This window comes from Ambystoma mexicanum, chromosome 6p (genome assembly GCF_040938575.1).
Source record: "Ambystoma mexicanum isolate Mex_15411 chromosome 6p, UKY_AmexF1_1, whole genome shotgun sequence".
Taxonomy (NCBI): Eukaryota; Metazoa; Chordata; class Amphibia; order Caudata; family Ambystomatidae; genus Ambystoma; species Ambystoma mexicanum.
Window position 1 is genome coordinate 94,812,054 of NC_090935.1, and position 27,059 is coordinate 94,839,112.

At 45.9% G+C, this 27,059-nt stretch overlaps 1 long non-coding RNA gene across 2 annotated transcripts in view; it reads right to left on the minus strand.

Moving 5' to 3' along the window:
• The window catches only part of LOC138511230 (uncharacterized), a 294,238-nt gene that overhangs the window by 167,120 nt on the left and 100,059 nt on the right, over positions 1-27,059 (minus strand). The gene's annotated exons all lie outside the window — the stretch shown is intronic.

Sequence of the window (27,059 nt, forward strand, 5' to 3'; positions counted from 1 at the left end):
TACTGTGAGTGCTGGCAATCCCATTGCTGAACCTATCACAGCGAAGGTCTTGTGCGGCAGAAGTAAGCCCCGCACAACCAGATCACCCACAGCTGGTAGTTCTTGTGGTAAATCGAGTCTATGAAAGGTATTGCATGGTTCAAAGCTGCGGTTAAAACATAATCGTCGAAGGCGACAGCACCTGCTAACATACCGCAACACCTACCCTTTTGCCCACTCCCCCAGCTAAGGGTCCAATAAATAAATAATGACGTCGAGCTTTGATTTGTTAAACTTTAAGGCATGTAGCAAGCAGTCTGTCTCACGTTATGTACTTAGTAATGTACACCAGACCATTTTTACATGTTCCTCTTAAGGCCACGCCCATCCATTCTTAGGACACACCCACCATGCAAGCCATGACCCAAAATGAGCCCCAGCCCCCTCAATTTCTTAACACACTTAAAGCAATGCCTGGGAGAATGACTCCCTTCCCAAGCTTGTTGGACCATCCTCCTGGTCTGAGTTGCCAGGAGAATGACTCCCTTCCCCTGGCAATTACACAGCAGTCTCGGACAACCAGGGGGACTGACTCTTTTCCCCTGGTCTGCTACTTCTTTTGGTTGGTTCACTTTCATTAACGGACCCGCCTTTCTGAAAAACAACCTCCATTAAGCAGACCCGCCCTTTTGTAAATACAAAGTAGTATTTCCCGGGAACGCCAACACCGAGATATATTGCATCCTGGACGGAGTATTATTCATTAATTTGCCTCGTGGTCACTCCACATAAACATAAACCTTGACAGCATTAAACACAGTGGGTTTCCTGTTACAAAATTACAGCTATTAAGAAGTATTCAACACTATCAAGTTGTCACATTGTTCTCTTCCTCTTGTCCTGAAGACGGCTACACCTGCATCAACAGACAACTGTTTTGTGCATTGCCTGATTTTTCCTGATGCCTTTTAGCCGAAACATATGTCGACTCTCACAAAAAGAAACCTAAGACATCTAATAGGTTCTCCTTCTGATAGAGCTGGTTTAATCAAACAGTGCTCTACTCTCGCGTGTTTGAAGTTGCACATCTAGTGCTCATATAATACTTCTTAGTTTTATTATATCCATTGCTTTGGTTACCTTTATACTTACTGTGAAGACTGTTTTCTTTCCTTTTTAACGGAATTTTTAGATCGGTTTTATCACGATAAAAAATAAAATTAGTTTTGCTATTATTCAGTGGTTTTTTCTCTAGTTGTTTTTTTTAAATGTTTTTTTCCACTTGTGTTTCTATGTTTAGATTAGTTGAGTGTCATTAATACACTCATACATCCAGAATAAGTGTTTCAGTGGTCTTGTCTTCCAACAAGAGGCTCATCATTCAGCTGAGTGTGACTCTCAGAGATAGGGTCACCACCCCCACTTTTGCTCCCCTCATAGGTCTCTAGCCTGGTCATTGGTCCAACGGTATGGATGCTGCCTCTTGCGTTCACGTCAATGTCTGCCAGCCTCCAGGTACCGTCTGGATGCCCTCGGGCAAAGGAATCCCATTGTCCTCTCGACTCCGAGGGGAAGTCTGCTCTCGGTTCCATCCTGCCCTTCTCTGCATCTCCTTCAAGCTTCCTGGGCTTCACAGTCTCTCATCCTGGTTGGCTGTGTGTCTCCGATAAACCATAGTCCATATTTAATTTTTATGGTGTAAAAGGAACCACGGCCCAAATAATACTATGCAGCGGCAGTTCCTACTTGGTATTCATTGTTCCCAGGTCCCACCTCATCCTGGTACTTGGATCACCTATGCTCCTGGTGTTCTTTTTCATCTCAGTACTTTTCGGAACCTTGAGGTAGTCTACTTTATAGTCTACTTTACAAGAGTACATGGGTCTCCTGTCTACAAAGAGGTTAGGAGAAGGAGGAGAGGCTAGAGTGTTTGGGGGTCTGATGTCATAAGAACTACACCCTGGATGGGCGTCCTTCTCCCTAGGAGGGTGTCCCTCCCCATGAGATCCTCCAGCATTATACCACCCACATGGGGACTATCGAGTAGCAGCCTCTCCTCATGGAAAAGGGCTCCCCCTTGGGAAGAAGTGATGACATGTAGTGAATTGTCACAATACGGAAAGGGTGAGAGTCAAGGTGGAGAATGGTGAGTGTTCGGACATGAAGCCAGCAATAGAGAGACAGGTCTCAAAGCAATGGAAATGTGTTGGTAATATGCCAAACACTTAATAAAAGAGAGATTCCTATCTTCCATAACCGAAATGGTGGGCGACATACATTTTGTACGGTGTTTAATATTGTGTGAAATTGCATTATATACAACAAAATCTTAAACTCTAAAATTCGATTCTCTCTAGTAAATTAGACATACCATAACAGTTAACAAAGCAATGCGTTGCTCTAAGGCAAGACACTTTTTAGTAGGCCACAAATAAAAGCGCCTGAACACTATATTAACATCCCACAACTTGTCTCTGGCTCGTCTTCAACGGTACCTTTATGCCAATAGATCTTAAGGCATTCGTCACCAAGAATTGGTCCCTAAGAGGCACTTCTTTCTACCAAAACGTCCCACGGGAATGGCAAATTGAAGCCATTGGTGGACCAATGTGAATTCTTTAAAAAAGGGACACCAATAAATGTGCATTCACAACTGGAGGAGCTGAAGGGGATTGAGGTGGTCACTAATCGAAGCAACAGCCAAACCAGCGTGTCATTCTGTATAGACTTCCCTAGGACTTTCCCTAGGAATATCAGATGATGACCTGGAACGCATCGGCGAAAGGCCAGATCACACACACACGGTCCATACCATCCGTGATAACAGACCTTAGAGAATACACAGCGATTCCAGTAGGGGCAGCAACCAAATCTGAGCCGTCCAAAGGGGAGTTACGAGCACCACGGTCGCATCTTGTCTGCGAACATTAACCAGAACCTGCTCTATCATGTCATGCCATGTAAAGTGGTCTTCTATAGCTCAATCACTGACATTTGTTTGCAGCCTCTTGGCACTAGGTCCTGTAGGAGTGGGAAGGCAGTTATTGGGAGAAGAAGCAGAGTCAAGATGGAAAACCTGAGGTGTTGTTGAGAGCACAGTGGGAAAACCCTTCTTTTCTGTATTGGTATGTTTTTAGTTGAGTTGTGGGGTGGCACGTGGGGTATGTGTTTCTAGAATAGAGCCGCAGCTGTAGGTATCAGGCTTGATTTGCTACTAACGATGTATGCACAGACAGTGAGGCTCTAAGGTTTAAGGTCTAATGTTGCTGTAAGGCTTAGGTCCAAGGTTGCTGGAAGGCTCAGTTCTACTATTGCTAGAGGGCTCCGATCCAAGGTTGCTGGAGGGCTCAGTTCTAATATTGCTAGAGCTCAGATCCAAGGTTGCTGGAGGCCTCAGGTCTAAGGTTGCTGGAGGGCTCAGGCCTAAGGTTATTGGATGGCTCAGTTCTAATATTGCTGGAGGGCTCAGGTCCAAGGTTGCTGGAGGGCTCAGTTCTAATATTGCTGGAGGGCTCAGTTCCAAGTTTGCTGGAGGTTTCAGGTCCAAGGTTGCTTGAGTACTCTGGTCCAAGGTTACTGGAGGCCTCAGGTCTAAGGTTGCTGGAGGGCTCAGGCCTAAGGTTGTGGATGGCTCAGTTCTAATATTGCTGGAGGGCTCAGGTCCAAGGTTGCTGGATGGCTCAGTTCTAATATTGCTGGAGGTCTCAGGTCCAAGGTTGCTGGAGGGCTCAGGTCCAAGGTTGCTAGAGTACTCTGGTCCAAGGTTGCTGGAGGACTCAGGTCTAAGGTTGCTGGAGGACTCTGGTTCAAGGTTGCTGGAGGGCTCAGTTCTAATATTGCTGGAGGGCTCAGGTCCAAGTTTGCTGGAGGTCTCGGGTCCAAGGTTGCTTGAGTACTCTGGTCCAAGGTTACTGGAGGGCTAAGGTCTAAGGTTGCTGGAGGACTCTAGTCAAAGGTTGCTGGAGGGCTCATGTCTAAGGTTGCTGGAGGACTCTGGTTCAGGGTTGCTGGAGTGCTCAGGTCTAAGGTTGCTGGAGGGCTCAGACCTAAGGTTGCTGGAGGGCTGTGTGAGACAGGCTGGTCAAAGTGGTTTACAGTTTGGATGGTATAAGTGTCTACAGGGAGTAGAGTGCTAGGTGCTGTTTCCACACAGTGTATGAGTGCGTGGTTGATGAGTGTACTGTAAGGCAGAAAGCAGAATGGTGAGCAGGCTGGTGTGGGTTCCAATCAAGAGGGTGCATATATCAAGGCATGGAATGGCACAGCAAGGCAGGAAAAGGATTGGTGAGGCATGAAAAGCTTATGAAGCATTAAAGGGCATAGCAAGACATACAACAACATAGCGAGGCAAAGCATGGGCTCCTCCCAGAAATTCTGCAGACGTCTTCCATTTTTGGTTTCTCACTTTTCCACTGTCAAATCCCACCTCCCTCTATGGCTCTCTATCTCTGTCTCTCTCTGTCTCTGATCAAGAGTTTTTCTGTTTCCCTTTCACTTTCTCTCACTCTCTTCTCCTGCATCCCCCTCTCTTTCTCTCCCTCTCTTTCTCTTCCTCAAATAGATACATTGTACACTGTGTGCACCAAGGACCGGGAACGGCAGATGAAGGAAATTGACCAACTGGGAATTCCATTCATGGCTACAATTGAAGTGCTAATCGTTATGTGACGCATTAGCATTTTGGTTCAGAAATAACAATCCCGGTATATGAAACCCAAGGGATATTACTTTCCTTTGTATTTTGGTTGGCAGACTGAGCGCTATCTCAAACCTCACCCAATTTACTCAGATGCTGTGCCCAGTTGGGCCTGCTAGGATTTTTGCCGGTCAGAATGAAGTGGGAGAATGGAAAAACAGGCTCCCGTCCTTCCCCTCTCGCGCCTGGCCTAAAGGATCACGGCCCAGGCACCCGCCACGAGAAGAGTTTGCCCATCTACCAGACGACCAAATACCCTGGTACAGGAACATACGGATGTGTCCATCTGCCTGCCCAGCAGCACGCCCTGCCCATGACGACACCTGCGGCACGGATCAACTAGATTAAAACCTACACGTCGTTAGAGATGCCATGACGACCTAGCCAACGGTCAGCACACCTGTGCAAATATACACACTGGACACTCCCGCACCAATCTACACGAAGAATATACTCAGTGCTATGACGTAGGCGACAGATATACTCACGGACGTGCATCTATATTATTTTCCACATAGGCTCTCAAAATGCAGAAACGCAAGACGCATCATGAACCCATCTAAAGAGCTTGTTTACGCTTCTCCTAAAACCAGGTGCCATAATGAGAAATATAACGAAGACACGATACTGGTTATAAGAAAATATGATACTATAACCTAAAGCGCCTGTGCACCAAACGGTTCCACCTATGCACCAGGCCTAAGTAGGCCGCAAGCAAGAGCTTCCATGGACGTTAAAAGAACAAGAGTCAGGTTGCTGATCCTGCAGAATGAGCCCGGCGAAAGCAGACAGCCAAGGTCGCAATGTTGCAAACCCACATTCCGAAAGCAGACCATCAAGGGCACGATGTTGCAACCTCACACGCCGCGCACCAACGTTAAAGTCACACCTGCAAATTAAACCAGGCACACAGTGGAAAAACAATATTAATTGTGCAGAATTCTGCCTCAAACACGGTCCCACCTCACGTGACCAAGCTGAACCTGACAGGATGCCAAGCCCAGAAGAAAGAAGGCGTCTGGATCCCTCGGTACAAGACACAGGCAGACACACTTAAAAGGCAATGGACATCTGCGGACAGTGGGAGTATTCGGCCTTCCAACTCATGAATAAGTCCTCACATTGTCTGCACGTACCCATAGTGAAACATTGTTGCAAATGACAGGTACACCGAGAGCTGGGAACAGCGATGGTCCCAGGCTGGGAAGCTCGCGGGCGCACCAATCAGAACATGGGGCTCTTATCACTGACGCCATTGACATTAACCAATCATCAGGAGTCTTCATGTAACAATTCTCATGTATCTAATTGCAGGGACAACCCAGTATATCACCTGACTACACCTTGTCCACTAATATTGTTCTCTATACGTATGCTATACTAACCCTACCACTCGAGCAACCAATTAAGAGTGGCAATAGGTTTTTTGCTAATATTCTAAGGTGACGCAAGTAGCGCGTCATACTAAGGTAAAAAGGGCCTGCGAGCCCCACGATTGTGTGTGTGTCAGGACGGACGCGTACGATCCTTGACCCATCCCTGCCGTTTTTGTTTAATAAACAGCAGAGTCACCTTGCTTCTTGCGTGTGTCTCATACTCTATCTCTTCTGGGATATACTTATTTTTTACTTTTTCCAGGCACTCCGGTTGCGAGGAGGCCCGGCGGCGCGGCCCCCTCTGCCGTTGCCCCCTTCTGAGGACTACAGGACCATCGCAGAGCTGCGAGAAGACCGGACAGCGCAATCCGGATATTGGCCCTTGGGAGCCGGTTGAGAAGTATCCCGCCCGCGGTTGGCGAGTGTCCAGACGGGAGGCGGGAGGTGTTGCACAGGTGCGCGGCGAAGGTTTGACAACTTAGTGTTGGAAATAGAATGAATGGTAGGCGAACAAGTGCGAGAGCAGTCGACTACGTTACGCGAGAGAGGGGGGCGGAGCACGAAAACATCACCTGCGGCCGCTCGTAGAAACTGATTGGCCTAGGTCGCGACTACGTGTAAGGTGGGTGTGTGTGGTTTCCTACGATTTGGCATTTATTGATCAATGAGTAGATGAGGATCCCTATTGTTCGAGCAGGAAACTCGATAGATAGATGACGTTTCCCTGTAGGCGGTAGCTAGTTAGTTGCCTAAATACGGAAGATAATTGGCTGGTTAAGCCCTCTTGTCGAGGGGCGTATCACACGCGAGGTGACGCAGCATGCGCAGTCTGATTATATTATTGATTTGATTACCTTGTTCCAGGAGTGACAGGAAGACAGCTGTAGGGTTAACGGGGGTAGATTGCAAGTGTATTTTGAACTTAAAGAATATATGAAGAACTTATCAGTAGCTGGAAGAGATCGGTGACGTCACCAGTAGGGCTTTCCTAGGATATCGCGAGCACAAGGAATCTTCGTTTTGAGAGTGGTGGGGAAGAGAACTGTGGTAAGGGAGTGGAAACGGAGATAAACGGTAATGAGTTGATCGGGGAAAGGCGAAACGGGGGACGTGGCTGTGCACGGAGAACGCCGGCCACGGCAAAGTGTAGAAGGGGGAGGAGCACGTGAAAGTAGGACGACTGTATAAGAACGCCATAAAGGGGTACGCAGCCGCAGGGGGCTACGTGCGCCTCGGCCGCAGGGGGCCGTAAGGGGGTTGTATAAAGAAAGACAGAAGAGAATATACAAATGTAACATACTATATTTTTTATAATTTTCCTTAGCGGACTATCGTAAGTCCCCAAACTTACGGGGCCAGGTAACAATATAAGGCTGTATATTGTAAACTACTAGTGAGATAAATTGCAACCAGATAGGGGAAGGGTAGCAAGTGGAGCGCTACTATGTCATACGGGACAGGATCGGGAGGGTGGGGGAACACCCTCATTACCCCACTACAACACATATGCACAACACTACCACCCCATAGGGAGAAACTGATTAAGTATAGCATAGAATGGACCCAGGGGACGGATAACAAAATGATAATACCGTGGCCGCCTAATGGTAGCTTCGATCCATATGCCCAACATTCACTATTGAACCATCTGCGCAATACATATAAAGGGAAGAAGTTGGCAAACCACGTGGAAGTGTTTAATTTATGGAGGATGTTCCAGGGGTCCCGACCAGGACCAAATGGAATGTTCACTGTGGGGGAAATACAGGAAGAAAAAGAGATTAAGGAGGAAGGAGAGGATGGGAAACAGGGGAGTGAGGACCCAAAGAACACGAGGAACAGAGGAGAGGGAGGAGAAAAGAATAATAAAACAGATGAGATAAAAAAGGAACCGAGCAACGAGATACCCATAGCAAAGGGAGTGAAAACAGAGGGAGGGGGGTTGTACCCTTTAAGAGAATTAGGAGAAATAGAAAGAGGACAGTTAAGGGCGGCTGAGGGATACTCGAACCCGGCATACAGCCCTCCACCATATGTGGCTCATAGGAAGATGCCAGCAGGGGAGGGGAGGACTGGAGAAGACCAGACTGTGGAAATAGGAAATGATGAGTTGGTAGCTGCACAGATATTATTAAAATTACGAGGTTCATTAACAGGAGAAGAGAGGGAGGTAGTAAAGAAAACAGACGAGGATAATACCAGGGAGAGTGAAATGAGGGGGGATGAGCTGTTACGACAAAAGGAAGAGATTTTGGAGGAACGACTAGCAAAATTAAGGGATGAACAGAATGAATTGATCAAGCAGATTGAGAGGGAGGAGAAAGAGAGAGCGAGGAAAAGGAAAGAAGGTAAGAACGAATTGGAGAAAATACGGGAACTAACGGAGGAGCAAAGGAGAGAAGCTGAACGGGTAAAAGCAGCAGCAGAAAGGGTATCAAGAGTAGTACTGCGAGAGAAGAAAAGGGAAGAAGAAGAAAAAGAAAAAGAAATGGCAATGTGGAAGAGGAGATTACTATCAGAAACAACTAAGAAATACGAAGAAGGGAGGGTGATAGAGAGTATAGTAGAAAGAGAAAGGGTGAAATGGGAAAGGAAGAAGGAGGATGAAAGAATATTAGAAGAGATGAGAAGTGAACTGATGGAGGAATTAAAAAGGAAAAGGGAGGAAAATAGTAGGGAGATGGAGGAGAGAAATGAAGGAGAAAGAGAAGATAGGAGAAGGGAGAGTGGAGCATGGGGGGATGTATATAGAAACACAGAAGTAGCAACAACATCAGCACAAAGGGGAGCAGTTGATAAAGGAGAAGCAGCAGAACTGGACCTAATAGATTTACAAACAGTAACGATCAAGGGGAAAAAGACCGAGTGGGGGTGCCGTTTATGACTGACTTTTGTAGTGAGGAAGAAGGAGGAGTGGAGAAGGAAGGAAGAAAGAGCGAAAGGGAAAGTTTAGATAAACTATACATCACCCGGACCAACACAGACTCACCATGGATCAGTAGGAAAAAGGATGAGCTGGAGAGAAGTGAGGAGGGAGAGCGAGGAATAGTGGAAAGACAGACACATGAGGCCGCACCATCCCCATCCCCATCACGCCCTCCCCCATCGCACCCTACATGCTCAACCACCTCACGCTCGTTACGCAAAATAAAACTCGCGCCCTTCACAGATGAACTGACACCCTATGCATGTCGGCTTAGAGACCTCCCTAGTCGCAGGCAGGAAAGACGAATACACATGCCCACATTAAATACAGGAAAAGATGGGAGAAGGGGAAAAGATGGAAAAGAAAGAGTTACGAGCAGGGGAAATACGGACGAAATTGAAGATGGAGAAGAAAGGGAAGAGGAGGAAGGGTGTGAGGACTCGATATTATGGAACACAAAGGGTGAAACGAGTTATAAATTAATGCCACTTTTAGAGAGAGGAGGGGTTAGACCGCAGTATGTCCCTTGGAAGCATACCGATAAAGAAAATATAAAATGCAGGCTCCCATCATTAAGTGGAGGTGCGGGTAAGTGGATATATGAAATGGAAAAACACACCGCAGGACAGAAACTGGCAGTAGGAGATGTAAAGGGCCTGTTAATATCAATATTAGGGGATAGAGCGGATGACATTTGGAAGAGAGCGGGATTCCATGGGGTAACAATAACAAACACATCGCATGATGGGGCACCGTTCGCAAACTGCAGGCATGCACTATGGCAGGCACTGAGGGTACAGTACCCAGACACATCAGACATAGGAGCAATTACCTCACGCAAGATGCGTGAGAATGAAGATCCTGTTGATTATATCCAGGAGATCCAAGAGAAGTGGCGCATGGAAACTAGAGAGCAATGGGATCAAACACCAGCAATATTCTATCATATACTAGTACAAGGGCTCCCAGAAGGAGTTCAGAAACAACTAAAGAAAGTATTGGGAATGGAAGCAAAACCATGGCCAGAAATACAACTGACTATAGTGCATCATTGCAGGACATGGCAAGGAAAAATGAAACAAAAGGAAGAGGACAGGAAAACGGAAGAGGCTAAACTAGTACAGAAAAAACTTACTAAGTACACAATGGAAGGGGCACTAATAACTACGCCTACAACAATGACCCAAAGCCCCACACAAGTAGTGGCTGCACAAGATTCCGCCCAAATACCACCTTCACAGACTGTAACACAACAGGCGCCGCCAATACAACCATACACGACCAACGTGGGAGGAGGACATACATATAACAGGGGAAGAGGAGGATTTATGAGAGGGAGAGGATACGGATATAACACCCAACAACAGGTGGGAGGACTTAGAAATCCCTACCCCACAGGGCAACCAGTATACCAGGACAACACAAGGAACTTCCCATGGCAGAGTAGGGAACCACCGGTGTGTTGGAGTTGTGGACTATTGGGGCACATGTCACGCACGTGTAAAGTTAGACCAGGAACACCATCATGGAGTGAACAGGGAGAACCAAGGCCCCCACAGCAACAGCAGGGCTTACAACAACAGCAGACGTTGCAACAGGGAAATGAACAACAACAACAAATAACACAACAACAGCCACAGACATATTCACTGCCACAACAACAGGTAGCGATGACACAACAACCCCAAGCACAACAAACACAACTGGGTAGGGTGACGGTCTTGGGACACAACCCTTACACAGGAAATGGCCAATCATTGTACCCTCAATAGGACAGCCCACAGACGGCCTTGGTGTGTCCCATCCTGTCAGTAACACCTAATAGTGCGGAGGAGCCACGCATAGAGGTAACGATAGGTGACAAAAAATTATCATTCCTTGTTGAAACCGGGGCAACCCGGTCTTGCATAAGGGAAGGTAAATTTAAGATGTCAGGCGAAGCCATGAACACCCAAGGATTCTCTGGGGCTAGAGGGTTGGTTCCCTTTACTGATAACATTCCCTTATCTATTGGAGATTATGATCTGTCAGTTCCACTTCTATATTATAGTGCCTCACCAGTAAATATACTGGGGAGAGACATAATGAACAGGTTGAATATGACGATATCCTTTACTGAGGACGGCATAATTTGCTCTACTCCAGGGATTAACATGCTCACAGCACGACTGATTATGCAAGCATACTGTGGACAGACAGCGATTAGGGCGGAGCCAGTAGATGGTGAACTATTCCAGTATGGAACAGATATGGCAATTGCATGGATGCCAGGGATAGAGGGGAAAATATGGAGGAGGCCAGCAGCTTATCTGTTCAGACCAGAAACACCTGTTGATGAACCAGAAGGAAAGGTGGTCCTAATGGACATTGAGAGCATTATTGCAACAGCTGATTACATTGCTGTACATGCCCAAGACAGAGAAGGAAGAGCATGGAGGGCCGTGATAGCATTAACAGAAGGATGTAGGCTCACCCAGGTATCAGATGAGGAGCTGTTCTCAGATGAAAAGGAAGAAGGTGAAATGGTGTTTATGATGAGTGTGGAAATATGGCTAAGAGTGGCTTACAAACAAGTAGCACAGAAAATTGCAATGGCACATGCACCCCAATCCCCTTCTTTAAGGAGGATATGTCAAAGGTACCCAAATCATTGTGGACTACTGGCCCCTATGACATAGGGTGCATAAAAAGTATAGGGGGAGTAAGGATAAAATTGAAAAAAGGTGCCATACTCCCCAGAGTGAAACAGTACCCACTATCGAAAGAGGCAGATGAGGGTATATATGAAACCATAACGGCCCTTATAAATAATGGCATATTGGTCCCCTCGGAATCACCTTGCAACACGGCTGTGTACCCAGTGCGCAAGGCTAAAGGGGGGTCTTGGCGCTTCATACAGGATCTCAGGCCCTTGAACAACATAGTAGAAGCGGAATATCCCGTAGCAGCCAACCCGGCCACGATATTGTGTGGCATTCCAGCAGAGGCATCACGATTTACAGTGATCGACCTTAAAAATGCTTTTTTCTCAATACCATTACACCCAGACTCACAAGATCTGACGAGCTTCACTTACAGAAACACAAAGTGGAAGCACACTAGATTGCCACAAGGGTATTGCGAATCACCCTCAATTTTCAACAGAGTAATAAAGATGGATTTGGGTAACATTGAAGTGGAAAGCACAGTGTTGCAGTATGTGGATGACATAATAATTTGCAGTACAAACGAAAGAACATGCAGAGAGGACTCCTTAAAGATGTTGACAATATTGGCTGAAAAAGGCTACAAGGTAGACATGGAAAAGATACAGTACTGTCAAGAACAGGTACTTTACATTGGTCAGCTTATATCGCAACATGGAAGAAAGATTGCACCACAAAGAGCACAGGCCATTTCAAACACTCCAATGCCACAAACTGTGAGGGAACTGCAGCAGTTCCTGGGACTGTGCAACTACTGTAGAGCGTGGGTATTTGATTACAGTTCGTACATAGGACCCCTGCTTGAGGCGTTAAGGGAAGCTAATAAAGGGGAGAAAAGGCTGGGGTGGACGATGGAAATGAAAGAGGCTTTTGCTGAATTGAAAGATGCAATATCAACTGCTCCAGTACTGGCATCCCCAGACTATGAGCGACAATTTTTTATATTTTCACATTGCAACTCAGCCGTAATGAAAGCAGTGTTGGCTCAAAAAACAAGCATGGGCTACAAACCAGTAGCATTTTACAGCGGCCACTTAGATCCTGTGATGTTAGGTCACTTCCCTTGCGAACAAGGTCTCGCCGCAGCTGCTTTTGCAGTGGAAAAGGCATCAGCAATCACCATGGGGTGCCCAACTACACTGTTTGTGGAACATGCACTATTTGCGATATTGAATAAACCTAAGTCCACCCTAACCACGCAGAGGGCATCAGGCTATGAGATCATTTTATCCAGAGCTGAACTATCAATTGTTAGATGTAGCACGGTCAACCCTGCAAGGTTCCTAGCAGAAGTAATTGAGGAGGGAGATTATGCCCATGACTGTACGGAAATAACTGAAATGTACTCATGTACTAGAAAGGTTGAAGAAAACGCACTGGACGGTGGTGTGCTCTTATTTATTGATGGGTCATCAACTATCGATCAAAGGGATGGTATAAGGAGAACTGGGGCAGCAGTGGTAAAAATGATGGAGGTACCGGTGTGTGTGGCAATGAAATGTGTACAATTACCACAGCATTACTCCGCTCAAGCAGCAGAATTGGTTGCACTGATCTTGGCGTTGAAGGAAAGCTTTAACAAACGAGTGACCATATACTCCGACAGCGCATATGTTACATCACTGTCCACTCAGGGCTGTCGAAATGGAGAAGAAGAGGGTTTAGGAGAGCTGATGGCACCCCAGTGCAACATGCTCTCTTATTGGCTGAACTGATTGAAGTAATAAATGACCCCCAAGAATTAGCTTTAGTAAAATGCACCGCACACACCAATGGTGAAGACCACGTCTCAAAGGGGAATGCAGCAGCAGACGCACATGCGAAGTATGCTGCATACTTTGGTGAGATATGGAACCCCCCAGAGTCACAGAGAGGGAGAGGGAGGTGAATAGCTAAGGAGATGTTGATAAGAGAAGGGTACACCCATCTCCCAGCCACACAGATTATGGAGCTACAAGCGGCTGCACCAATGGCCAAAAAAGAAATCTGGGTAAAAAGAGGATGCACAATGTCACCAACTGACGCACTATGGCGCCAGGGTGGCACTGGAAAGGTTGTAATACCATTGGCACTTTTGAACACTGCCCTGAGCCAACTACATCATCCAGCCCACACAGGCAAGGAAGTAATTGCAGCACGAATTAGGGAAGACTGGTTCTGCCCCGAGTTAAATTCTCATGTGTCAAATTTTATCAGTAATTGTCTCACATGTCAACAGTTTACGGCCGGCCATACTCTAAAGGTGGTAAGAGGTACTATACCCCGGCCAGAGGGACCTTTCCGACATCTCCATATTGACTATGTTGATATGATCAACATATGTCAAGGAAATAGGTATATGATTTTAGTAGTATGCCCATTCTCTAGGTGGATTGAAGCAGGGCCCTGTTCACACCCAGATGCATTTAGAGCAGCTAAATTCCTAGTGAGGGAGGTCTTCCCCAGGTGGGGAGTGTGCGAGGTGTTAAGGTCAGACAATGGCCCACATTTCGCAAATGAAATGTTCCAGCACATCACCTCCTTGCTGAACATAAAGCATAAATTTGCATGTGAATACCACCCACAGGCCAACAGTGTATGTGAACGCCTGAATGGCCTATTAAAGGAGGCAATTGCAAAAATACAGCAAACAACAAAGAAGAGTTGGTTATATGGCCTTCCATTGGCCCTATTTGAGCTAAGGAATAGACCAGGGTCCGACCACCACCTCACCCCACACGAGGTGGTTACCGGACGTCAAATGCGCCTTCCCCTAATGCCAACATCAAGAGCATTTACCGACCACGAAAGCACAGCGAGTGTTCTTGGTGATGAAATGTACCAATATGTGTCTTCTTTGATTACTAGTGTAGTTAGTGTTTGTGTCTCAACAGCTCGAGCGCACACGGGGCGGGTCTAACAGCAATCAACAAGAAGACGCGGATAAAGAATTGGAAAAGGAAAGACTGTGTAAAGTTGCTAAAGGTGACCACGTACTACTTCGCAATTTCAACAGGAAGTGGAACAGTCCACGATTTACTGGCCCCCATCTGGTAGAGGAGGTATCAACGAGAGCAGTAAAGCTACAGGACAAACGTGCCTGGAACCACCTACACGACATAAAGATCTACAAACTCCAGACCCGCCCCAGCGCCACCGACAGGTCCATTGGGAGAACAACATCACCAACGGAGGAAGAGAGTTCTACCACAGCCAACGACCCAAGTGTTCCCATACCCTGTCAATCCCCGGATCCCCCAGAGACAATAACTGAAGAAGAAAAGGGTGATCCCCATACTGCCCACCCCATGGTCACACGCTCAAAGAGTAAAAATACTTCCGCCAGTTGAGCCCAAACCCCCTACCCATTGACCCCTATCCCCACTACAAATAATAACTGAACTAAAGGACATTGTCTTGCACAAGTACACATGTAAACACGTGAATGCTTTCTTTTCTTTTCTCTCGCACATGCAGGAACTGCGTATTATTGTACTGCTAAGAAAATATATAACTAACAAATTCACTGCCCAGGAGTAGATGGTACCCTCAGACGATAACCACCCAGAAGAATTGTCACACCAATTTGTATATGAAATAACAAGGCCGACGTACCTGAAAAAGAGAAGGGTACATGTCTACTACACAGCATTCCTCTTGGCCATAGAATACTCAATGCCCCACCTCCATCCATATTTGCCTGCCCTAAGAGATAGATCGCTTAGATTGGCGTGGGAACAGCTCTTCGCCTGGGCACTGAATGACTATTTGATAGGGAGAGCTTAAATAACAACAACTAACATTTAATAACCAGCATATTGAGAATTTTCAGACGGGCAACTTTAACGTCGCAAGAATACGCTGCCGGACCGCAGCAAGTTAAGAGCAAAATGCCGGTGAAATTAGCATATGTAATAAAAATAATAGGGATTGTGGTGATCACCGGGTTCTTGGCTGCCTCTGTATGGCAGTACAGCTGTGCTACAAATATTATTGCTGTACCCAAACCTAATACACCCCCATCCCCAGCTGCAACAGGTGTTACGTCAGGTGATACTAGTAAAATTACACACAAGCAAAATAGAGTTCAACGCAGCACATACTCAGATAATAAAGGTATTGACACTTATATACAAGATTCAGCACACGTCTCAAACAACATATGGTACCAACACATGACCCGCATCGGTAAGCAGACAACAGAAGACAGCTGCTACGTTTGCTCATTAATACCATACGCCATGAGCGCTTCCCGAACATTTGTTGCCACAGAAATAGATGAAAAGACAGCACGATGCATAATATACTTGGCACTGTTCCAAACGAAAGGAAGATTTCAAGGGACAGTGGTGCATAGGGTGTGGAAAACACGAGACTCATACCCATACGAAAACAACTTCCTCAAGACTTATTTGAGTTACCACAAGAGCAGTTTACATGCTGAAGCATTCAGATACATAACAAGTGGTCCTGCAAAAGGGGAAACAAAGAAAGTAACACTGCAGTATTTACCATGTGATTGGTACGCCACTGACGTTCCTGGTAAACTAGGATGCTGGGAGAGGCCACTGGTGACGATAACGGGGAAGGTGTACTTGGACAACAATTGGGAGATAGAAGTGATTGGCAGCAACATGGTAACAAAGGAAACTATCTCAACTATCGAGGCACACAACCACAGATGTTGGACGACTTGGATCAAGTACGTGCCCATGCTCACGTGGATAGAGACGGATGAAGACCCAATAACAATACTGCTACCAACATAAAGGAGAGGTGGACGTAGGATACAACACCAACTGTGCAAGCGTGATGGAGTTACCTGAGGGGGGAGCAGGAACAGCAGTGATAATGGACCATTACTGGGCATGTGGAGAAAAGGCATACCACACACTGCCCCCTCTGTGGAATGGTGTGTGCACGATGGTGCACGTCAATGTACCATCACTAGTGGTACCCAAGAAGCATGTGATGGGGCGAACTTTCCCAAAATGGATGAAGGGGACAAGAGAAGGAAGAGATCTGCACCACCTCAGGTGGAGCAAGGGAACAGGACCAACGGCAATAATACCGTCCTAAATAGAAGGAAAAGACAAGGAGAGCCCCTGACTGGAAATTACCTATGGGGAAGGTCGGAAACGGCACTCACTTCAATTCCGCCAGAACACAGACTATTCAGCAGAGCAGCAATGTTCTTCTCCTCAATAATACATCCGGGACTGCAGACTTACGCAAACGCTAAATGGCTCCAGATAACTAGATGGGAACTAATGATGACCATAAATTCTACAGTAAATGGATTCAACGCAATAAAAGAGGAGCTGCGAGCTGTAAGGATGGTAGCACTCCAGAACAGATGTGTATTGGACCTCCTCACAGCCATGGAAGGAGGAGTCTGCGCAAAAATAGGACAATCATGCTGCACGTTCATTCCTGCCAACGATGCTGACAATGGTACACTGACAGAAGCAGTTTCACAATTGGCCCAGATGCACTCCAAAATGATGGATGAAAGTAATGGTGTGAAAAAGGATGAGAGCTGGTTTTCGCTATTATGGTCATGGATGCCATCCTGGCTGTCAGATGGACTGAAAATCATAGTTGGTTGTACTATTTTGGCTGGAGCTACACTGATCATAATAAGATTTTGGAAGGCCCGGAAGGCACGCACCACCGACGAGTTGCTTGAAATGGTCGGTATGCACCCCTTGATGCCAGCAGATGACGGTGAACACACAGGAATAATAATACAAGAGAGAGAGAAATTGCGCAACCAGATCATCACCAACCACCTGGACCCACCATCGGTGAAGATCGAGAACCCAAGAAATCCCAGGAGTTACATCGGGAAATGGGTATACTGTACTCCTGGAGGAACCTGTGAATATATGTACTGGTCATTTGAAGATCATGTTAACCACTATGGACATTTAGGAGGAATAACTAAAATATGGAGAGTAAGAGGAGATAACGAAAAGGATATGTTTGTGGTCGACAAGTCGACCAGAGGGGGGACTGAAGTGGGAGAATGGAAAAACAGGCTCCCGTCCTTCCCCTCTCGCGCCTGGCCTAAAGGATCACGGCCCAGGCACCCGCCATGAGAAGAGTTTGCCCATCTACCAGACGACCAAATACCCTGGTACAGGAACATACGGATGTGTCCATCTGCCTGCCCAGCAGCACGCCCTGCCCATGACGACACCTGCGGCACGGATCAACTAGATTAAAACCTACACGTCGTTAGAGATACCATGACGACCTAGCCAACGGTCAGCACACCTGTGCAAATATACACACGACACTCCCGCACCAATCTACATGAAGAATATACTCAGTGCTATGACGTAGGCGACAGACATACTCACGGAATTGCATCTTTATTATTTTCCACATAGGCTCTCAAAATGCAGAAACGCAAGACGCATCATGAACCCATCTAAAGAGCTTGTTTACGCTTCTCCTAAAACCAGGTGCCATAATGAGAAATATAACGAAGACACGATACTGGTTATAAGACAATATGAAACTATAACCTAAAGCGCCTGTGCACCAAACGGTTCCAGCTATGCACCAAGCCTAAGTAGGCCGCAAGCAAGAGCTTCCATGGACGTTAAAAGAACAAGAGTCAGGTTGCTGATCCTGCAGAATGAGCCCGGCGAAAGCAGACAGCCAAGGTCGCAATGTTGCAAACCCACATTCCGAAAGCAGACCATCAAGGGCACGATGTTGCAACCTCGCACGCCGCGCACCAACGTTAAAGTCACACCTGCAAATTAAACCAGGCACACAGTGGAAAAACAATATTAATTGTGCAGAATTCTGCCTCAAACACGGTCCCACCTCACGTGACCAAGCTGAACCTGACAGGATGCCAAGCCCAGAACAAAGAAGGCGTCTGATCCCTCGGCACAAGACACAGGCAGACACACTTAAAAGGCAATGGACATCTGCGGACAGTGGAAGTAGTCGGCCTTCCAACTCATGAATAAATCCTCACCTTGTCTGCACGTACCCATAGTGAAACATTGTTGCAAATGACAGGTACACCGAGAGCTGGGAACAGCGATGGTCCCAGGCTGGGAAGCTCGCGGGCGCACCAATCAGAACATGGGGCTCTTATCACTGACGCCATTGACATTAACCAATCATCAGGAGTCTTCATGTAACAATTCTCATGTATCTAATTGCAGGGACAACCCAGTATATCACCTGACTACACCTTGTCCACTAATATTGTTCTCTATACGTATGCTATACTAACCCTACCACTCGAGCAACCATTTAAGAGTGGCAATAGGTTTTTTGCTAATATTCTAAGGTGACGCAAGTAGCGCGTCATACTAAGATAAAAAGGGCCTGCGAGCCCCACGATTGTGTGTGTGTCAGGACGGACGCGTACGATCCTTGACCCATCCCTGCCGTTTTTGTTTAATAAACAGCAGAGTAACCTTGCTTCTTGCGTGTGTCTCATACTCTATCTCTTCTGGAATATACGGGAGGAGTTGGGGCCTCCCTGCCCGGAGGTCTGCGGACGGCCCGGCCGACCCCGGCAGAATTTCCCCCCGACAAGAACATTACCAGCGGGCAGATAACAGCTTCTCATAGTCGATCGCGGCAGGGACTAGAATCCCTGCTTGCTTCTCTCAGAATTCTACACCAGTGTCTCCAACAGGCCTCAAACCTCTCTCGCACAGTGTACAGTGATAGGACAAAAATGACCGCCCCCCAAATCACTTGGATTTTGATACAGCACTTTGACTCCAGTTTCTGATTGTTGATGAAATCCTAAAGGAGGTTCATGGGAAGTTCAATTAGATGAAGAACGGGAAAGGTAATAAGTGGAGTGCGGAGGCCTCAAAGCGCGCCATCCCTTGGCCTGAAGGTGATTCCCTGACTGCAGGAGACTGAAGAGTCGCGTGGTGAGATGGAAGAAAATTTGGTGGGGGAGTAGAATGCGCCATCCAATATCAACGACATAGATGTGTTTTTTCCATTCTGCCTTGTCAAGCGCTTTTTCAGCCTCCTCCTTGCTGAGAACATCTTTAGCTCCTCAATTCACTTCAAGTTTATTTAGTTATTTGGATTGTTGTATTGTCTTGCAAATCTGTTCGATTTGCTAGGGCATAATCTTTGGAAAGTTTAGTTGGACTGTTCTAACATTTTATTTTACTGATGTTTTCTCTTTTGTCTTGGTCTTTTCTCTCTGTTCTGCCTTGCATTTGTCATCATGTCATCATATCAGCTGTTGCACCATGTCATTAATTTACGTACAGCGCTTTGGCGAAAATTGCTATTCAAGCACAATAAACACAATACAATCTCAGATTCATTGAATCTCTTCTCCCCTGCTGAAGAAGATTGGGGAGAAATGCTCAATTGAAAAAAACAATTGCTAGAGACTTGTCTGGGTTCCTCTCTTGCAAATGGAAGGAATGCAAATTTGGGCAAATGGAGGATAGGTATAACCCAGATGTATGGACCAAGCCTCAAGGACGGCATCTTTGGAGAGCATGTCTAAGTTCGGACACCAGCTGATAAACTGTGGAACCTTGGTATTGATAAGTGAAGTAAACACCTGATAATGTATTTGTATTTGTATTTTATTGAATTTATATAGCGTTTTAATCCAAAACGCTTTACAAGAAGAACCAACAATATACAGCAAGCATTACATAACAATTGAATTAAACCAGAAAGCAGTACAAAAAATAATTTACATTATGGAGGGGAAAGAAGAGAAGGGAGGGTTCAAGAAGAGAGAAGAGATAGTGGGTGGGAGGAAAGGGAGAGAAAGAGTGTGACAGGAGGCAGAGGGAGTAGGGAGAAGGAAGGAAGAGAAGAGGATTAGAAACGTACAGGACATAAGGAAGGAGAGAGTGGAGAGAAAGGAGAGTGAGAGGGGGTAAGGGAAGTAGGAAAAAGAAAAGGAGTTGTGGGAGAGAGTACCAATAGAAGTAGGAGAGGAAGCAAAGGGTTTAAGGAGGTGAATGAAAGAGATAGGATTTTAGGGAGGTACAAAAGCAAGTGAAGGAAGAAGTAGAGTGGATGAAGCGAGGAAGGCGGTTCCAGTGGTAAGGGGGAAGGAGTTGGAAAGAACGGAAGCGAGAAGGGGCTAGGGTACCTTGTAGGGATCACCGGCGGGATGAATGATGAGCATTTACACCTGTTGAACACCCAGTCACTCCTGTGTTGGGGATGCCTGGAGATCCAATCCGACACTGAGATGGACAAACTTGGAATGTATTATGCTTGGAGAGAAAAGTATCTTTCCTGGTAGAAATCCCCAAAATCCTTTGCTAATGCCAACAGATCCTTCAATCCCGTGCCTCCCAGGTGGTTGATGCAATCTGCCACTGTCAATGATATAAAATGATGTGACATTTATAACGCTCCTATACACAAGTGTTTCAAGGTATGATGAGGCAAGGGAGAGGAAACAAAGGGAGGACAAGACAACGATCCTACTAGGCCAAGTGATATTCAGATCGTGCAGATATAAAAAAGTCCTCACAGCAGTTTACTGATCTTTCACTGAACTGTTCAGAGCAAAGGCATCTGCTCAGAGTTACTCAGACTCTTGATCTAAAGAAGCATGTCTTCCTCTAATGCCCGCCCCCGACCTTACTGGTGGAAACCTCCCCCATCTTGCGCACAACCCTGATTGATGGCATCGGATTCCAGCATTGTTCCTGGAGTGCAACCCAATATTACCAACCCATTCTAGGCTTCCCATTTGTCTCAGCCACCAAAGACCTTTCTGTCTGGCATCCCGAGATGACGGTATTAACTGAAACAATGACAGGTTCTTGCAGAGGTGCCGGGTCTTCAGTCTCTGAAGGACTCAATAATGGAGGGGTTCCAGAAATATACCCCAAAAGATACTCAAATCATTTCAACAACCCGCCTCATAACTCTCAGGGGAAAAAAGACACCCTTTTCAGAATGTGTCTAATCTCATGGTGGAGTCTGTTCATTCTGGCTTTTGAAAGACACAGAATGCCCTACGGCAAAGCCCATTAATTGGATTGATTCTGTCGGAGCCATAAGAGACTTCTTGGGGTTTACGGTGAATCCGAACTTCTGAAGAAGGACAATCATCATAGCGAAACCCTTCGATCCTTGGCCCTGGGGGCTGCAACATCTTCATGAGGCACCAAGAGGTTGATAAAGGTCTGAACGGAAGTGAAGCGAACTACCACCATGCCAAAGTAACTGACGGTAGTTTTGATTTGGGGCCAAATGGAAATGACTGAATAAGTATCTTTCAAGTCCACTTTTAGCATCCAGTCCCCTTCAGGCAGAGTGTCCCACAGAAGGTGAATACCTACCATCTTGACATGTCTGTAAGCCAAGAAAGCGTTTGACGACTTCAAGTTGATTACGTGGCAAACCCTTACTCTGACTTTGACGCTGGTGTTTAAGAAGGGAGAATCATACAGGGTCGCTGGAACATCTGCCCACCATCGAGCAAAAGAGAGAATAGATAAAGGGTCCAACTGAGACAGGGAGAGTTCTCCATCCTGCAACGTCAGTGTCAACCAATCGTGAGAGAGATCGGTAAGTACGATACCCAAAACCTTTTGAAAAGAACCATTTAAGGGACCAGTCTCACTTCGAGTGGGACTGTTATGACCAGATTCATATGAATATCCTTCCCCTCCATTGAGTTTCCCTTTGGGAAAATAAGAAGCCCACCGCCCCCCATGGTGAGAATGAACCAGATTATGCCCTGGAAAGAGAAATTGACTGGAACAGGAGGAACCTTAGGGAAATCACCCAGATTTGTATTTTTCAAAATGGATACAAAACACATAAAAAAATTGAACAGTAATTTAAAACATCATCTGCCCATCACAAGTTTGGCGGTAATCCTTAAATGTGGCAGCAACGCTATTACCGCTGCATTCAAGGGTCCGCCAAATCACGAGTCTGGCAGATTTACCCCCAGCTCTGAGCTGGGGGCAAATCCGCTGCGATTTGGCTGATTTTTCGGGGGTATTACCGCCAGCGGTAATAGCGCCATGAATTCCCCATTGGGCTCAATGGGGAATGGGAACTTACCATTCCACCAAACCCATGTTCTGGCACTAATAGCATTAAGGTTTGGTGGTAACGCTAATAGCCCCGGTGGCAATACCGCCAGGGATAGCTCCCAACTCTTGATGAGGCCTCATATCAGTCAAAAAACAATGACTTCCAAAAACAAACTCTCATTAAAAAAATATAATGGTGATAACCTTTGATAAACACTCTACAATTTTCATACAATTAAGAAAAAAAGAGAGGACCCCCCCCAGAAAAAGTAAAAAAAAATGATAAACTCATTTGTTATGTTTTGCTGATATATAATTTTCATTATATGTGCATTTGTTATAAAATGATTCGCTATAAAGACATGTAACACTCACATGTGTAAAGGGCTTCCTTGGTGAAACTAGTATGAACATTTTTTTTAATGTTGGATGGCATTTTATACTGCCATTATGTTCCAAGCAACCATGATGAGTGTGCTTAGGTGGTCATATTGGCTTACCTTGGTGCAGCTAGAATTATAACTTTTACTTACAGTGGCATGGCATTTTGCACTGCCATTTTGGTCAAAGCCAACATGATGAGTTGTGTTAAGAGCACCAGGGACCATGGGTTGCCATGACCTCCATCTCTGTTATCGGTGCACTAGCAGCCAGTTGGTGGAAACTTGTTAAAAGGCCCATGCTTGTGGTGCCTGTTGTGTGTATCCAGAGAGAATTGTTATAGTTTCCACTCATTCGGCACGTGTACGGTTTGTTCTGCTGGGTTTTACCATATTGCCTTTTCGGCGCCTGAAAAATGCAGTTCCACAAGGTTTGTGATTTTCTTTTATCCTCTTGAATTCATCAATTGATGATATAGCAGGTGGTGCCGACACATGTTTCCACCTATCAGGTCTTTTTCTAGGCTACCATTTATAGTTTTTGAATACATAAGTATTGGATACATATTTGGTGGCAATGTGGTCCCCAGATCGGGCATTCCCCATTCGTGATTGTGTTGATATTATGTGACATTTGTGTTTGGACACATTGTATGTGGGTGATTCAATTCCCAGTGAGAGTAATATATGTACAGTTTCATAATAATTTGCAGATTGGTTCATACATTTTGAAGCAAAAGGCAATTTTCAAAAAACAGTATTTAGTACATGTTTAGGGAGAGAAAAGAAAAGATTTCCGTAAGTTTGGTTGGAAAAGGTCCTAGGTGGTTTTGAGTATTTGATGAGGATTGATTCAGTATTAGGTCAATACCTAAGAGTAAGGAAATGTTGTAAACAATGGTAACGTTAGATACCAAATATGAACTGAACCACGGACCCTGTTTTGACATGATGTCTATCAGCGCAGCCCTTGGCCACAAACTATTTTCAATAGTTTACAACATTTCCTTACTCTTAGGTATTGACCTCTAATAAGCATGCAACTGGGCGGACCGAGCCCTTGCCAATACAACTACCCAGTAATTAACTGACCTGCCTGCATCAAGCAGGACCTAAGACAATCCCTCTATATTACCTACCAGGTGAGACCCCTTGCAACTGACTCAATCATTACCAAATACTCAAAACCACTTAGGACCTTTTCTCAAGGGAGATCTTGAGAGGTGTGGAACCGAGGAACAAATTTAGGCAGGTACTTCGGATCACACCACAACACCACAGAGTCCGGCAGGACCCTCAGAAAAGGGGGGTGACACAACATGGATGGACATTGTGGCCGGCCTTTAGGCCGTGAAATGAAGGAAATGTTCACTGTTTCAGCGCTCACATGCTAACACTAACACTCAGGGATTGCCTCGGACGGCTCGTCCATAATGGGCGATGAGGCACCGACCCACCCATCGCCTATTATGGAGAAGCCAATGCCAGCCCAAGGAAAGCCCTCTCAAGTGCTCATGGGGGAGCTTTGAAATGCCATTATAAAATGATTTCTCCTTTACTATTTAAGTTTCCCAGCACGCATGCCCAATAGCCCATTCAAGACCAGGGGGGTTTTGCCTCCTCAGCCTTGAACGGACCATTGGGGATGCAGATGGGAAACTGCAGACCTGAATGTGCCTTGGGGGTGCTTCTGCATTACCCCACATTAAGGCCTCCCTTGTCGGTGTTCAGAAGGCGCTCTGGCTCCCCTGCACATGCCCTCAGAAACCAGGAAGCTCTCACTGCTTCCTGTTAATGCTGCGCCGAAGGTCCTACATGGAAGATGGCGTCCAGACCAGAGCTTTTGGAGAGGAGAATGTTTTTTTAACGTTATTGTATGTATGTATGCGTATATGCAGGCATGTTTGTGTTATTGCGTGCATGCAGGTCTTTGTATCTGTAAGTGTGCATGAGTGAATGAGAGAGTGGGCCTCATTAGGACCCTGGCGGTCACGTAATGAACGGTGCCGGTAAGGGACCAGCACCGTTCTTTACGGGCCACCCTATTACGAGGACTACTTAGCGGGACCAGGAGTCCAGGATGATCCCCATTCCCATTGAGCCCTATGGGTGCTCGAATGGGAATGGGGATGGGGATGCACCGGGTCCGGGTCTGGGACTGGGTCCTGCAAAAGGGATTTACCGGGCCCACCAAGGTCAGAATGGCCCAGTAAGTCCCCTTTTGCGGCTACCTCCATACTCGTAATGAGGCCCAGTGTCTTGTATGTATGCGTAAGTGAATTGACAAATGCATGTATGTGGAAATGAATGTATGAATGGGAGAAATGGATGAATGATGAATGTGTATGAATGCATGCTGCGTGTGTGCCGGGAAGTGGGACTGCCTCTGATTGTGTGCGGAGAAGGGAGGGGTGCAGGTGGGGCTGAGGGGAGGAGCTCTGAGACGACTTGCCATGTGTTATGGCCATAGTGCACAGCAAACACGATAAGTGTTATTACGTGGCAAGACTGGCATACGTTGGGGGGTCAGTATGGATATACTTTAATACTATGGCATGGCATGTTTTAATGGGTATCAAGAGTAAAGCAAACATGGCTCATGTTTGCTTTACTCCTGATGCCCATTTTGTTATTACATGAGAAGACTAGCATATGTTGTTGAGCGAGTCAGGATCTATTTTCTATGGCATGTTTTAATGGGCACCAAAAGGAAAGCAAACATGATACGTGTTTTCACATGGCAAGACTGGCATACGTTGGTGAACCAGTCTGGATATACTTTGATATGTTGGCATGCCATGTTTAAATGGGCATCAAGAGTAGAGTTAACATGATGCCCATTTTGTTAGTACATGGCAAGACAGCCCTATTTTGGCGGGCCAGTCTGGATATATTTTCTATGGCATGTTTCAATGGGTAATGGGCATCAAGAAGGAAGCAAACATGAAAAGTGTTATTACGTGGTAAAACAGGCCTGCTATGTTGGTGTGCCAGTCTGGATATACTTTCTTACTGTGGTGGCATGGCATGCTTTAATGCGCATCCAGAGTAGAGCTAACATTATTCATGTTTGTTTTACTCTTGATACCCGTTGTGTTATTATGTGGCAGGACTAGTCTATGGTGGTGGGCTAGTCTGGATATACTTTCTTACTGTGGTGGCATGGCATGCTTTAAGGGACATCAAGATTAAAGCAAGTATGATAAGTGTTATTACATGGCCTATGATGGTGGACCAGTCTGGATATACTTTGCTACTGCGACATGGCATGTTTTAATGGGTATCAAGAGTGAAGCAAGTATGATAAGTGTTATTACATGGCCTATGATGGTGGACCAGTCTGGATATACTTTGCTACTGCGACATGGCATGTTTTAATGGGTATCAAGAGTGAAGCAAGTATGATAATTGTTATTACATGGCCTATGATGGTGGACCAGTCTGGATATACTTTGCTACTGCGACATGGCATGTTTTAATGGGTATCAAGAGTGAAGCAAGTATGTTAAGTGTTATTACATGGCCTATGATGGTGGACCAGTCTGGATATACTTTGCTACTGCGACATGGCATGTTTTAATGGGTATCAAGAGTGAAGCAAACATGGTTTGTGTACCCTTCACTCTTGATGAATCAACAATAATTTTGTTATCATGTGAGAAGAATGGCCTACGTTGGTGGGCCAGTATGGATATATTTTCTTAAAGTGGGGCATGGCATGTTTTCATGCGCATAAAGAGGAAAGCAAGAATGATAAGTGTTATTACAAGGCAAGATTGGCCTTTGTTGGTGGGCTAGTCTGGATAGATTTTCCTACTGTGGCATGCCATGATTTAATGGGCATCAATTGTCAATCAAATATAGTAAGTGTTGTTATGTGGCTAGAGTGGCGTACTTTGGTGCAACCATTCTGAATATATTTTCTGATGTGGCATTGCAATTTTTACTGGCATCAAGGGCAAAGTCATTCTGATGAGTGTTCTTA